Genomic DNA, 15,377 nt, shown 5'->3' with positions numbered 1-15,377 from the left:
GATTAGTTTATATGCTCTAAAAGCTAGCAGGTGTGAAGATAGAATTCCAAAGATGACACCATCACAGAGGCAATTAAGTCAAGTCAACAGGAAAAGCCCTAACAGCTCCCATCTCTGCTGACCCCATCTCTGCTGACCCCATCTCTACTGACCCCATCTCTGCTGACCTCATCTCTGCTGACTCCATCATCTCTGCTGACTCCATCATCTCTGCTGACTCCATCTCTGCTGACCTCATCTCTGCTGACCCCATCTCTGCTGACCCCATCTCTGCTGACCCATCTCTGCTGACCCCATCTCTGCTGACCCCATCTCTGCTGACCCATCTCTGCTAATCCCATCTCTGCTGACTCCATCATCTCTGCTGACTCCGTCTCTGATGATTCTGTCTCTGCTGACCTCATCTCTGCTGACGTCATCTCTGCTGATCTCATCTCTGCTGACTCCATCATCTCTGCTGACCTTATCTCTGCTGACTCCATCATCTCTGCTGACTCCATCGTCTCTGCTGATTCCATCATCTGTGATGACTCCATCGTCTCTGCTGACTCATTACTGGTAAGGATAAAAGGAGCAAGACTAGGTTAGAAAACAGGTTATGCTTGAGCATTCATTATCAGCAATGTTTGGGAGCAGAGAAGTTTCAGATTTCCGGCCTCAGAACATTTGCATACACATAATGAGGTGAGACGGTGTTAAAGGTTCATTTATGCAGCAGAAGTTCTGCATGCACAGAGCTTGGAGAGAGACTCATACAGGGTTTCTAGTGCACCTGTGTTTTGATCGTAACACATCACATGGGCTCACAGGTGGACTTTTCTACTTATGACACATGTTAGCTACTCAAAAAGCTTCTGATTTTTGGAGCATTTTGGATTTCATATTTTTGGATGACAGATGCTCAATCTGTATATTACAACTTGTTTTTTTTTTAAGAACAAAACAGCATTTACCTTATTTTTATGCTTTTTATATAATAAAAAGCAAAGAAAAACTGGTTTATAGAACAATATATAAATTATTAAGTAAGCTTGATGAGATCCATTAAAGAGAAAGAAGTGCTGATTTTTGCTTTAAACAGTCAGAAAACAATAAATATGAATTGGGCATTTGCTCCATGAAAATATTATCTTGAAAATAGCAGCTAGATAGACTAAAAGGATGCAGTTTCCAGTGGTACAAATGCTGATGTGAAGAGTGTGCTAGGACCAAGGTGTAACCATGGTTTAGCCAGTGACAAAGGGGAAGAAATGGCCCACTCGGGGCATAACCCTCCAGGGCCTTCTTCCTTTATGTCATATGATAATTTTCTAGAAAGCAGAGAAATCATTAGTGAAGCTACGATTTGTCCACACGTGGCATTTTTTTCTTTACCTTTTCATTATAGTTTATTCAGAATGACATGGTTGGTCAACAAACCAACATAATTGTCTACTGTAAACAATAGCAATAAAGTCTGAAGGCTGATTTTCTAGACTACAGATAAATCCAGTGGTGCTCATTTTTGTTTCAGAATAAACAATGTCTAATCTATTTTCTGATACTTTTGTGCTTTGGGGAAAAATAGTCAGTTTTAGAGTTGTAGAGAGCCTTACAGTGGCAGTGTTCTATTGAATATTGGTGCCTTTTTATCGTCCTTCAAAAGTGAAGTAATTTATTTTATTTTAATTGAAAACATTTTTTTCTTACATTATATATCCTGATAATGGTTCCCCTCCCCTCCTACTCTTCCTAGTTCCTCCCCACCTTCTCTTCCATCCAGATCACACCCTTTCTGGTTCTCTTTAGAAAATGAACAGACTTCTAAGGGAATATGATCTAATACAATATGATGAAACAAAAACAAGCACATCCAAATTGGATAAAACAAACCAACAGAAATAAAAGACCCCGAGAGAAGACACAAGAAACAGAGACCTACTCATTTGCACACTTAGGAATCTCATAAAAACACTAAACTGGAAGCTATAAAATATACACAAAGAACCTTCAGAGTAAAAGGAGAGAAGAAAAAATATATAATTAAAATAAAAAATAATAAGATAAATTTTTGAAAAAGAAGGAAAAGCCCTGTCATGACATTATGAGACAAGGAACTTTCAAAGATGCCATTGAGTTCCTTTTCTGTTGGTCATCTACTGTTGGGCATACAGCCTACCCTTAAGAGTAGTTTATTTTGCTAGTGATACTTATTTGAAGGAAACTAATTTCATTTGCAAGTGGTTATCAATTGGAGATTGCTTCTGAGTTAGGGATGAGGGTATGTATCCATTTCCCCTTTCAACTCTAGAACTAAATCTGGTGTGGACCCATGCAGGCCCTGTGCATGCTGCCTTAGTCTCAGTGAGTTCATATGTTTTTTGATCTTGTTAATTTAGAGGAACTTGTTTTTATGGTATCCTCTATCTCCTCTGGCTCTTACACACTTTTTGTCTCATCTTCTACAGTGTTTCCTAAACCCTGGGGGTAGGGGTTGGGGATTTGATGGAGACATTCTGTTTAGGGCTAAGTGTTCCAAGATCTCTCACTCTGTATACATTGTGTGACTGTGGGTCTCTGTATTTGTTCCCATCTGCTTTAGGAGGAAGCTTCACTGATGATGGCTGAATAAGACACTGATCTATGAGTATAGTAGAATGTCATTAGGGGTCATTTTATTGCTAGTTTTGTTGTTTGTTTAGGACAGTAGTATTTGATTTTACCATAGGTCCTTGGGCTATCTAGTCTCAAGTTCTTGGTCACCCAAGCAGTGTTGGGTATGAGTTCCATCTCATGGATTGTGCCTTAAGTCAAATCAGATATTGGTTGGTTATTCCCACAAGCTTTGTGCTACCATTGCCCTAGAATATTTGTAGGCGGGACATCATTGTGGATCAAATGGTTTGTGGCAGGGTTGGTGTTTCTGTTTCTCCTTTGTAGTGTGCAAAGTGTTTTCCTGTACCCAAACTGCTAGCACATAGGGGTGAAGGCTCTATGTGCACCAGCTGGACATCTCCATGTTCAGTGAGTTGTGTAGGTGTTGTCTTCAGCAATGGTGTCTTACCGTCAGTGTCTGGAAAGCAACCTATAGTCTTGACAACAGTCTGGCTTGTTTGGGGATTTCCATGGGACCCCTTTGGCCAACAACTCAATTAGTTGTAACTCAATCCTCATCCAGGAAGCTTCATTTGGTGACAAGGGATGGCCAGCTGGGGTTCTGTCTTCCTCATTGTTTGGCAATTTCATTTAGATCCCCTTCATATATGCGTACATTTTAGGGAGCTTCTACTGTATTAGATTTCCCTAAGACCCTTCAAACGGCCCTTCATTTTAGCTGTCTCTCCCTGTCTTCCCTCCTTTGTTCCTCTCTTTACTCCCCCTCTCCACTGGATCCTCCAGTTCCAGCCCCCCCCATCTGGCCATAATTATCTATTTTTATTTCCCTTTCCTACGGAGATCTATCTGCACCCCCTCTGCATTCCTTACTCTATACCTAACCTCTGTGGTTCTAGGGATTGTAGCTTGGTTATCATTGACTTAATAGCTAATATCCACATATAATCTAATACATACCATATTTATCATTCTGTGTCTGGCTTATCTCTGGATTATGATTTTTTTAAATTTCCATCAATTTATCTGCAAATTTCATGATTTTAATTTTTTAAGTGGCTGAGTAATACTCCATTGTGTAAATGTACCACATTTTTTTTTATCCATTCTTCTGTTGAGGGACATGTAGGTACACGGCATTTTAACACACTAAATGTTAGAAATTCACCACAAAATTAAACATGTAAACGTCTATTGATATATATTTGCTGCCCCCCCCCCCCCCCCCCCCCCCCCCGCGCCGCTATTGACTGGTCCAGAACCTAGGGGACCAGTCCTCGGGCTGTGGTGCTGTTCCTGATCATTGTATTTCTCAGGGCTTTAGCACCCAAACAATATGCCCTTTATTTTTAAGCTGCCAATTAAAAGTGTGAAATAAATAGCCAACAAGGGTCCCTCATGTGAATAAGGCCGTGTGCAGCCCCTGAAATGCCTACCTCACAACTCTGCTCACCTGACCACTGTCCCTAGTCAGCAGTCCTGGCAGAAGCTGCAAAACCACCGCTTGGCACAGAGTGGCAGTTACCTCTGTGACCATCCTGGGTTTGAGTCCACTGTGACTGTGATTCTTCTGTACTTAGCATGCATGCTGAACAAATAGTAGCTGCAAGTGCCGCTCCATTTCAGGTTCCATCTGCTTTTCTTATGGGATATTAAGACTCCAAGAACAAGAAATGTTTTATATTGTCCTCAGCAAAAACCTACTTCAAGGATGCCACCTCTGATACACATGAATTCGCATCTGTCAATCAAAACCCAAGGAGGTGAGAGAAGGCTTCCTGGAACTGAGAGTCTGTTACAGGAGAAAGACTTGAGAGTATCCTTGAGTGGAAAAAATGGCTATTAGAGAGTTCAGAGGCCAAGGCAGCTGCGTTAGACCGCAACAGAGGAGTCAGCATGACTGTGGTAAATGGGGTGAAGGCTAGGCAACAGGCTCAGTGTTGAAACGTGGGGGTGTGGATGCAGGTAGACCAAGCCATAGGCTCTGTGCATCCTCAGAGAGGGCCAGGAAGCTTGTTTTTATTCTAAAAGTTATGGGTAGCTTTGGAAGGATTCTTAGCAGAAGCACATCGGTTCCAGAAAGATCCTTTTGGTTATAGTATGGCAATACTTGCATATGTTGAAGGATAGAGAAAGAATTGGGTGGGGGGAAGCTAGGCAAAATGAAGGGAGAGAGAACAGCCAAAAATTCAAAACCCAAACCAAAAACCTATTTCTCACTCAGAAACTGAAGCTAGATAAGACCAGGGGCTGGAGAGGAGTGTGTGTGTGTGACTTGGAATCTGATGAGCTGGAAGTGTGAGAAAGAAGGCAGGATCACATCTGCCTTCTGAGTTTCTGTTGCACAGCAGACAAAAGGTTTCTGGAGGAAGGAGAAGTTTCCTCTGGTTGTGTTGAGTTGGAGGTGCTATGTAAATGTGCCTGACCCTTTAGTGGGTGGAGTTCAGGGTAGAAAATTCGGAATGGAGACCATGGGAGGGAATGAGGTGAAATGGGGCAAAGGTGTGAGGAGAGGACATAAGCTTACCTTGGCACGTAGACCAAGTCTCCAGACACACTAGTGACGTGAGACCTAGTGATGTGACCAAAGTGCAATTCTGCTAAAATAGCAACAGAACATTAAATCTTTGGCTACTAATGTAACTCAGGACAAAAGGATTTATTAAAAGAATCTATAACATTTTAATGAGAATCATTAAGGGAGTTGTACCATACTATTTATCTGGAAGACTAAAAATAGTGACAAAGTCTCCCTAGATTAGTGTATCAATTTACTGCAATGCCTATTAAGATCACAGCAAGATACTTTATGGAAATTTAGGAAGTGATAGTAAAACTCATTTGGAAATAATCTGTGGACAAGGACTCATAGACAGATCAATATAGAAAACTGTTTCTACAACACTAGATTATATAAAGTGATTTCATAACATCATCTCATCTAAAGCTCATGCTGACTCTTTCTGTAAGGCATGTTTAACTATTATTACTCCTGTTTTATGACGCAAGCCTCACTCATATACCGGCTCATATTCTCAGGCAGACTTATTTTATGCTCTCGCCCCAGGATTCACCTTCTCTATTTCTCTCTTCTAGATGTTTTCAATTTTAATGACAGCATTATTATTAATGATTGCACTAAAACAATATGGGATAGTTGATGCACATCTATGGAGTACTTCCTGCCTCTGCACTGGTCTGTGCAACAGTGAGTAGGGCAAATGTGCAGTGAGCAGAATTCTTGCTTCAGCATTTCAAATCTGGCCCCTTTTCCTCTTCACCCTGAGCGGATGCATCTCTCCACATGCAGCAGGCAGGAGGACATGTTCTTGAGAGCCTTCACCCAGACTTTATAATAGCTATCTCTTTTCTTTTCAGGTGATGTAATTGCTGCCACCTCCTAGCTAGTGACTAGGTGACCAACTGAGTGCTCATGCAAGCCATCTGGCTGGAGCGATGAGCTGTTGAGATCAGTGGAGGTAATTTGGAAGTAGCAGGCTTTGCAAGAGAAGTGAAATATATGCAAGATATGAAGACAGGACAGTCCTTCAACGGAGCTCACAGAATAGCTTATAGACTGCCTTGTCATTTCCTCGGAGTATTAACATGTAGGTACCTGTGGTAGTTTGAATGTAATTGCCCCTCCCCATAATCCCATACTCTCATAGGGAGTGGCACTATTAGGAGGCATGGCTTTGTTGGAGTGGGTGTGGCCTTGTTGGGGGAAGTGTGTCACTGTGGGAGTGGGCTTTGAGGTTTCATATACTCAGGATACAACCCAGTGAGTCAGTTGACTTCCTGTTGCCTGCAAGATGTAGGACACTTGGCTGTTTCTCCAGCAACATGTCTGCCTGCATGCCACCATGCTCCCTGCCATGATGATAATTGACTAAACCTCTAAAATTGTTAAGAGAGCCCCCTCAATTAAATGTTTTCTTTATAAGAGTTGTCATGGTCATTGTGTCTCTTCAGAGCAATAAGAACCCAAACTAAGACAGTACCAAATAACATATCCATTGTTTGTTATTAGCTCTTTTATTAAGTGAGCTGTATAACACAGAAACTTTGCACATAACTCTTTTCAGTGTACTGTTCTGTGGCAGTAAGCATGTTAATGTTGTTCTGTGTCAATAGTTACCATTCACTGTCAGAACTTGTTACCATCCTCAAAACCAACACTGCATCTAATCACCATTGACTCCTCAAGCCCCTTCCAGCACTGGACACATAGAGCAGTCAGTTGATCTAGGTTTATAGAACACAGACATTGTCCTTTGCCACTGCCTTGCTTTAGTAGCTAAGCTCCCCACGTTTCCTACATGTTGTAGTGTGTGTCAGATGTTCCTTCCTTTTTAAGACTGAATAATATTCTACTATATGGGATCATCCAATTTATTTTATTACTTGGGGTTTCTTGTTGATTTTGTAATACACTCTTTCACTGATGATGAGACCAAAAAGCAAACGTTTCATGAAATGCTGAGTTTTTACATCTCCAGAAAGTTGGTGATGAGTGTGTGACTTGTGTCCAATTGCTTAAGTAAGTCATCAGCACAGGAGACTGCCCTGATGTAACTGACCACAGGAAGACAGAGGAGAACTTTTCTGAGAAGTACTGGACTATTTTTCAAAACTCAGCAGTTGTTTTGAGGGAAAATGCAAGTTACTATGTGCAGCTGAAGGAACAAATTCCATCTCAGGACTATTTGCTTAGCTCAAACTGCTGTGCTAAATCAATTTCTTTTACTTAAAATACTTTTCTCCTTTCCCTTCCCTTTCTTCCCTCTCCCCTTCCCTCAAAACCTTCTCATATGACCATCCTTACTATCTTTCAAATTCATAGGCTCTTTTTTCTATGCTTATATGTTATATGTATATGTGTATGTATATGTATATACACATACATTCCTAACCTGCTCAGTCTGTATAGTATTCATTATATGTGTGTTTTCAGGGCTGACTTTTTGGTATCGAATAACCAATCAGTGTGCTCTTCCTTGGAGAAGACTGTCTCTCCCACTCAGCATTCCTTACACATCTGGTACTTCTTTATATGGGATTTAGGTCTCGTGGGCTTTCTCTTGTCCACTTTGCCATGTCTATTATTGCTGTCCTTGTTCAGCTCATGTTTAGGCAGTCATTTCAGTGAGACTTTATGGGTGTAGCATCTTACATTAGTAGGAGACACAACAAATTCCATTATCCTCTGTCTCTTATACTCTTTCTACCTCATCTCCTGCAATGTTTTCCGAGCCTTAGGTGAGGAGTATTTTGTAGATATATCCATTGAGACCTGACTCCACAACTCTGCACATTGATTGGTTGTGGTTCTCTGTAATCATCTCTGCCCGTTGCAAAGAGAAGTGTCCTTGATAAGAGTGAAGACGACACTTACTGCTGTGGAATAATCTACCACTCTCATTGGTTAATAAAAAGCTGACAGGCTGGTAGCCAGGCAGGAAGTACAGGTGGGACAGCCAGACACAGAGGACTCTGGGAGGAAGAAGGGCAGAGTCAGAAGAGACAGTAGGAGCTGCAGAGCGAGCAGGACACGCTGGAGGACAGGTAAAAGCCATGAGTCATGTGGCAGAATGTAGACTAATAGAAATGGGTTAATTTAAGTCATAAGAGCTAGTTAGTAACAGTCTAAGCTATTGGCTGAGCATTTGTGGTTAATATTCAGTCTCTGTGTTGTAATTTGGGAAGCAGCTACTGGTTATTTGGGATCAGGCAATCGGGACAGGAAAACTCCACATACAGTTACCTGTAGGTATAAGGACAAATGTTTATAGAGTATTGTTAGGGATTATGCTGGTTTGGTAAATGTGTAGTTGTAGATGCTCCTCCAATAACCATGACTTCACTAGCACTGAGTATTTAACTAGTTTTCTAGTGCACAGTATCCTTCTTGTTGAGCCGATCTTAAGTTCAACTAGAGAGCTGTTGGTTACTGCCAAGGTATGTGTGCCACACTAATACATCCTTAGGATCATCATGTCATGCTGGTCATTGATGTGGTTCATAGGTGTCATAGCTGGGTGGGATGATTGGTTGTTTCCTTCCTTTGGAATCTTGCATGGTGCCTTCTGGTCCTCAGAGACGAGGCATTTATGTCAGTTCCAGCTCAGGGTACTCTGGTTCCTGATGAAGTATGTTGTGTCTTCTGCAATAGGGACTTAACTTCCACCTCTGCAGGGTCAACAAAGGGCAATAGCAATACTCTGTGTATTTTGGAAGTCTCTTGTACAGCTCTGGACAACAACTCAAAAGAGAGATTCTCATGTCTGGTGTTGGGGTTTTTGTTAGGTGGTCTTGGCTCTTGGAGAAAGCATTGTCAACCCAAATGAAAAATTTTCATTTAAACTATATGTGTACATTTATACACAGAATTATGTGTATTATAGATTTTTGAGATAAATAGTTATTAGCATGATTCCAATGACATTTTAGACATCGTTGCTATTGTGTCTATCCTTTTGTATTTAACTTCCTCCATCTTCCTAAAGAGCCCTTCTTTTCCATTTCCCCGTAAGATCAACTGTATCTTGACATCCCCCTTTATTGCTCCCCAACTCCCATCATTACAGTGGTCCCATTTTACATTCCTGACTTCTGCAGTTACTCCAGGCTGTGTGCTCACATCTGAAGATTTGGAGCTAGAAGCCTCTGATAAGAGAGCATGCAATGTTATTTTTTTTTGGGGGGGCGGGCAGGGGTCTGGGTTACCTCACTAAATACGATCTTCCCTAGTTCCATCTATTTACCTGCAAAGTTCATGATTTCATTTTTAAAAAGCTGAATACTATTCAGCTTTTTATGTATATGCACCACATTTTCATTATCCATTTGCAGGTTGAAGAACATTCAGGTTGTTTCCATTTCCTGGCTGTTGTGAATAGACTAGCAATGAACACAGCTGAACTGTGGAGTAGGGTGTTGTGTCCTTTAGGCATATGCCAAGGAGTGGCTTACTTTTCACTTTTTGAGAATTCTTCACACTAAATTTCATGGTGACGCCATCAGTTTGTAACTCCACCAATAGTGAATGAGGATTCCCTTCCCCCACATCCCTTTCAGCATTTGTTGTCTGCTATTTTGCTGATCTTTGCCATTCTGACTGGGATAAGAAGAAATACCAAAGTTGTTTTGCTAGGGATGATGAAAACTTTTTGAGATATTTTTTAGCCATTTTCCCTTCTTTTGAGAACTCTTTGCTTAGGTCCCAGGTTATTTAGATTTATTTGACTCTTTGGATTTTTTTTAAACTCTTGTTTCTTTATGTATTTTGTATGTTAATCTTCTATGAGACGCATAGCTAGCAAAGATTCTCTGCTGTTGGGATTTTTTTTTCTGTATGCTGTGAATATGTGTTGCTCCCATTGGCTAATAAATAAAGCTGCATTGGCCTATGGCAGGACAGGATGGAGCCAGGAGGGAAAATCCAAGAGAGGTAGTGAGAGAAGAAAGGAGAGCGGGACAAGATGCCAACCCATGGTCCAAAAAACTATGTAATGGGACACAGGCAAAGCCATGGAACATATGGCGATACATAGATTAATAGTTATGGGTTGAGTTAAGTTATACAAGCTAGCTAGCAAGAAGCCTGAGTCATAGGACATACAGTTTATAATTAATATTAAGCCTCTGAGTGATTATTTTATAAGCAGCTGCAGGTCCGTGGGGCCTGGTGGGACTGGAGAAACTTCCGGCTACAATCTCTCCCATTTGTGGGCTTCCTCCTCACCAGGTTGACTGTTTCTTTAGCTCCTCGGAAATCTTCCCACTTGTCAGTTGTTGGACTTAGTTCTTGGACAAATGGAGTCCTATTTAGAAAGTTTTGTCCTATATCATATAGGGTGCTGCCTATGTTTTCTCCTATTGCTTTCAGTGTTTCAGTTTTTACTTTTGGGTTGTTGACCCATTTGGGGTTAGTTTTGTGCACGGTGATAGATACAGATCTAGTTTCACTCTTCTGCATGTGGACACCCAGTTTTCCCAACAATGTTTGTTGAAGATGCTTTCTTTTTATCTACCGTATATATTTTGTATCTTTGTCGAATTAGAGGCTGGAGTTATATGTACTCATGTTTGGGTCTTGGATTTTGTTCCATTGGTCTACATATCTGTTTTTGTGCCAGTCCCATATTGTTCTTATTACTATGGCTCTGTAATATCTTAAGATCTGGACTTGCAATCTCTCTGGCACTGTTCTTTTTGTTCAGGATTGATTTAGCTATCTGGGGACTTTGTGGTTCTATATGAATTTTAGGACAGTTTTTTTTCTTTCTATTTCTATGAAGAATGAGATGGAGATTTCACTTAGGACTGCATTGAATCTGTAATAGATTTTGGTAAAAATGGTCATTTTTCACTATATTAATTCTACCAATCTATGAGCCTGGGATATTATGCTGGCTAGTTTTATGTCAACTTGACATAAGCTGGAGTTACCTGAAATGTGTTCCACATTTTCAGTATGTGCTTTTTTGTGTGTTTTAAAATTTTTTATATGTGTTTTGCTTATTTGATCTAGATACTTGATTTTTGAGTCCTTGTATTCTATTGTCGGCTTGGTTTGTCCTATTTGCAAGCTTTCTTTCCTTCAGGTTTTCCAGTTGAGTTATTGGGGTTTTCAATCACATTTTCTTTTCAGCTCGAGTCCTCTTCAATGTTTCTATCTCCTTATTGAATTCTGTCCTCAAGTCCTGGGGTGTCTTCATCATTTCCATCAACCTTACATTTGTGTTTCCTTGGAAACACTTGGGTATTTATTCTTCTTAACTTCATTGAGCTGTTTGTGTCTTCTTTAAACTCATTGAATTTTTACATGAAGCATATGATTATTCTTTTAAATTCTATTTCCTGGGCTGCATCTAGGTAATTCTCATGGGCAAACATGTCTACAGAGCTGGTAGGTTTTGGAAAGAATATACTGGTTTGATCTTTCATATTGTTGGTATTTTTGTCATGAGATCTCAGCATGTGGACTTCTTTTGTTAGTTCTGAGTCTGTTATGGACAGAGAAGGCTTTGGCAGGGGAGAGGGTGTGTGGGTGATTTGGGCCTAGAAGTTGGAAATGGCTTGCTTGGAAAGAAGTTAGGTGAGCAGAGGGGGCTGGGTTGGTGTGCAGGGTGTGTTTCCTGTCCAAGTCTGGAGTATTGGGTAGATCTGGCTGGGTGGAAAGACTGGATAAGGTGAGGGAGAGTTCTGTGGGTTGGGAGATAGGTAGGGAGTGTCCCAGACACAGTCTAAAGGTCATTTGTGGTATTGGTAGGGGAAGCCAGTTTAGGTCATGGCATTGTGGTTGGGCTCCAGGCTAGACCTGACATGTTGGGGAGAAGTTATACATGGAGATGTCATGGAGACTTACTAGGCTAGACTCTGGAGGAAGCTGTGAAAAGTTTGGGTGGGTGGTGTGGTTGGAAGTGTAGCAGAAGGGACCTGTTGATAGTTGCAGGTAGGGTGAGTCCTGGTTGACTTAGAAGTTGGCTGCAGTAAAGGTGGGGATGGTCAAATTAGGCTAGGAAATACAATGTGGGAGCAAGGCTAATTCTTGCTGATTGTAAGAATGTGTGGATCGAGAGGTCAGGGAGATTCACCACGTCAGACCCTGGAGGAGGACATGAGAAGTCTGGCTCTTCTTTTACTTTTGAGTTTGCTGTCTTAAACTCTTCTTAGTTACAGATTTTTCCTCTAAACATGAAGCCATCACTGTATCACACAACAACGAGCCTGCTTTCAATGGTAATGTTGATTTTCTTTCATGCCATACTCCCCCTCACCATTCTCTCTTAGAATTGCTGTCCTGTGAGAGGACAAAGAAACAGTCCAGGTCACATCATCTGAAGACATCCTGGTTAGGTATTCTAGACCATGGTCCCTGCTAAGGTCTTAGCTGGCAGCCAGCATCATGGGAGTGACAAGTCCTCAAATGATGGCAATTCCCAGCTTTCTAGTCACCTAGTTGCCACTGCCTTGTTCAGACCCATCCATGCTGAAGAAGTGCAAGCAAACTAAATGCATTCATTATTTTAATTTTCTTATATTATTTGTTACTGAATCATGAGAACTAGAACCGCATGGATCCACTGTAGAAAGAGGAACTTTACAGACTGCTGAACAATGCCCATTTAGTACCAGTGTTACCAGATACTTCAGATAGAAATATGAGCAATCCATTTAGGTGACTTTTGGACATAGCCCAGGTCTGACCTTTGCACCCCTGCAGGTAGGCTGAATGTTATCCTGTTTCTTAGTTCTGAAAATGGAATCATCTCCTCGTTCACCAAGTGCCTGGACCTATGTTTGACTAGCTATTATGATCAAGGATCTGTTTAAATTATGAGCCCTTTCATTTCTAACAATACAGGTAGTTATAACTGCCATGTCCTGTGTAGTGTGTGGAAAATGTATGCAAAATAATTATAGCCAGCAAATTAACTTTGTAATAATAAGAATTGTTAGCCTTATTTAAGAAACAGGAAGTAAGGCTCAGAGAAGGTGGTCCGTTACTCAAGATTACATAAGCAGGCGTGAGCTGTGCGTCCTGGAGCCGCACTGTATCCTATTTTGAACCCAGTCATCTGGATGGATATTGTGAGCCTCTTCACAGGCACCCTTGATGGCATACCTCCCTGCTCTGTCGACTGCCTTAGCTGTCTGTCACTCCCCCTGTCACCGCTTGCTGGACCTTCCTCTGGGCATCTGCATGCCCAGGTGCTGCTGCAGGTCCTCACTGCACCAGCTCTGATCTATCCCTAGCTTCAGTTACACGGGACTGAACACCAAGTCATATCTTTGTAGGAAAATGAGCCCAGGCTCAGTCGCCCACCATCCACGAGCATGGAGCCTCGAACGGTAAATGAGCAGCAGTGGCCGCAAACCATTGCAAATTCAGAAAGCAAAGGGCACCATGTTTGTCTGATACATGGATCAAACAAATTTCCTTCTTCCAGGGAAGAATTTGTAATATGGAAATAAAGGAACCCATCTGAATATGGCTATATTAAAATAAAGAGCAAAACAGTAAAACATTGGAAAGCATTAGAGAGCTCTGTTTTTTTTTGTTTTTTGTTTTTAAAGGGTGGCCCAAAGCCAGTGGAGTGATATACTCAAGTTGCTGAAAGAAAAAGGCTGTCGGCCACAGATTCTACATCAAACAAAACTGTCCTTCAAAAATAAAGATGAAATAAAGATGTTCCCAGAGAAACAGAAACGGAGAGGATGTGTTGCTTTAGAGACAGTGCTGAAGCGAGATCGCTACTTCAACTGAGATGCTCCAGCAGATGGTGACTCATCTATAGGAAGAAATGAAAAGGAACCAACTGTAAAACATGTTATTAAAAACAAGGCACCGGAGGTTTATATGTTTTTATTTTTGCCCCTTAATTTTTCAAAAAGCATGTTTGTTAATGGCACCATATTATTGTGTGTATAGTATATGAAATATATAATGTGTAACATGGTATATTATGTGTGTTGTATGAAATCTTACCTTTTCTATGATTATGTAAGATACTTAAGTAAACATGATCTATAATGAAGGATACATATAGCTATAATAATATCAATGTTGGAGAATGGAGTTACATTGGAATCAAGTTGCTGTATTCTTCTGAAGTTAAGTCAGTGTTGAACTGAAGTTAATTATGATAAAGTAAATATTCACATTGTGATTCCTACAGAAGCCTGTGAGAAAATAACTTTAAATATGTAACTAAAAAAATCAACGGAAGGACTAAAATTAAACACTAAAACACATTTATTTATTTAAAACAAAAAAGACAGTAAAAGGAACAGAGGAAAGACAGACATGAGTCATGGAAGCAATAGCATTTCAATAATAGTGTTAAGTATGAATTGAATGAAAACTCATGTCGGTAGCAACACAGCATTGAGTTAACATGCCTTCATTTGCAAACATTCTCCTGGTGCCAAGAGTAAGGTTATTTAGGATTTGCTACTACTATAAACAAGAGCACAGTGAACATAGTTGTACATAATTATTATTGTTTTTTTGCTTTAAGGAAATTTCATAGGGTGGAATTGGATTGCGTCAGAACTCTACACTTTGGTACGTGTTGATGGCCCACTCTCCTGAATTGTGCAAGAACACTCATGAGAAGACCTGTCAGAAATGCTGAGGCTGTCGAAGTGTGCAGGGATCAGCTGAGGTTATTTAACCAGGTTATTTGTCTCATTGTTCCTGAGGTAAGCATTTCTATCTTCATGCTTCTCTTCCATGAAGACTGGTTACCACAACCGCTGGACAGAATGGACGCACATGCTCATTATTTTCATGGACAGAAGTGACTAGACGCCAACATCTGCCAGTTTTCCCATATAAAAACCACATCAGCTCATGAAATTAGCTTCATTTGGAAAGCCTTTTGAAAGAGGTGATAGCTAAGAGATGGATTTGAAGAAAGCTGTCCATAAGTGTCCTAAAATGTCCTTCAGGATTCAGCTCAGCTCTTAGGCCTGCAAGACTCCTTCAGAGATTCCCATGGCCCCCTGCTGCTTCTGTGGGCCCTGAGGCTCTGAGTTAGGAGGAACTGTCTGAGGCAGGACAGCCTGAGGTGGAAGGCTTAGCTGTGCTGGAAAGAATTGATTAGCCAGGGAAGAAGATTAAAAATAACATGATGCTAATGCTCCCATTACCAGACTTGCTGTTCCACACAGAGTCAGAAATAGACTGAAACTCAGGTCATATGAGGAGCGCCGAGTTCCCTCAAGGAAAGCAGTGGGAGAGAGGACTCCCTTCATGCTTAGGAGCTACAGCATCC

General features: G+C 41.0%; 1 long non-coding RNA gene across 2 annotated transcripts in view; it reads left to right on the top strand.

The window, feature by feature from the left end:
• The window catches only part of LOC128097554 (uncharacterized), a 94,089-nt gene that overhangs the window by 53,004 nt on the left and 25,708 nt on the right, over positions 1 to 15,377 (top strand). For both annotated transcript variants that reach the window (XR_008213900.1, XR_008213899.1), the window contains exons 3-4: positions 13,675 to 13,951; positions 14,619 to 14,802. This is a non-coding gene — a long non-coding RNA (uncharacterized LOC128097554). The remainder of the gene's footprint in view (positions 1 to 13,674; positions 13,952 to 14,618; positions 14,803 to 15,377) is intronic.

Source organism: Peromyscus californicus, unplaced genomic scaffold, assembly GCF_007827085.1.
Source record: "Peromyscus californicus insignis strain IS unplaced genomic scaffold, ASM782708v3 Scaffold_5__1_contigs__length_169319896, whole genome shotgun sequence".
NCBI lineage: Eukaryota > Metazoa > Chordata > Mammalia > Rodentia > Cricetidae > Peromyscus > Peromyscus californicus.
This window is presented reverse-complemented; position numbering and strand designations above follow the sequence as displayed.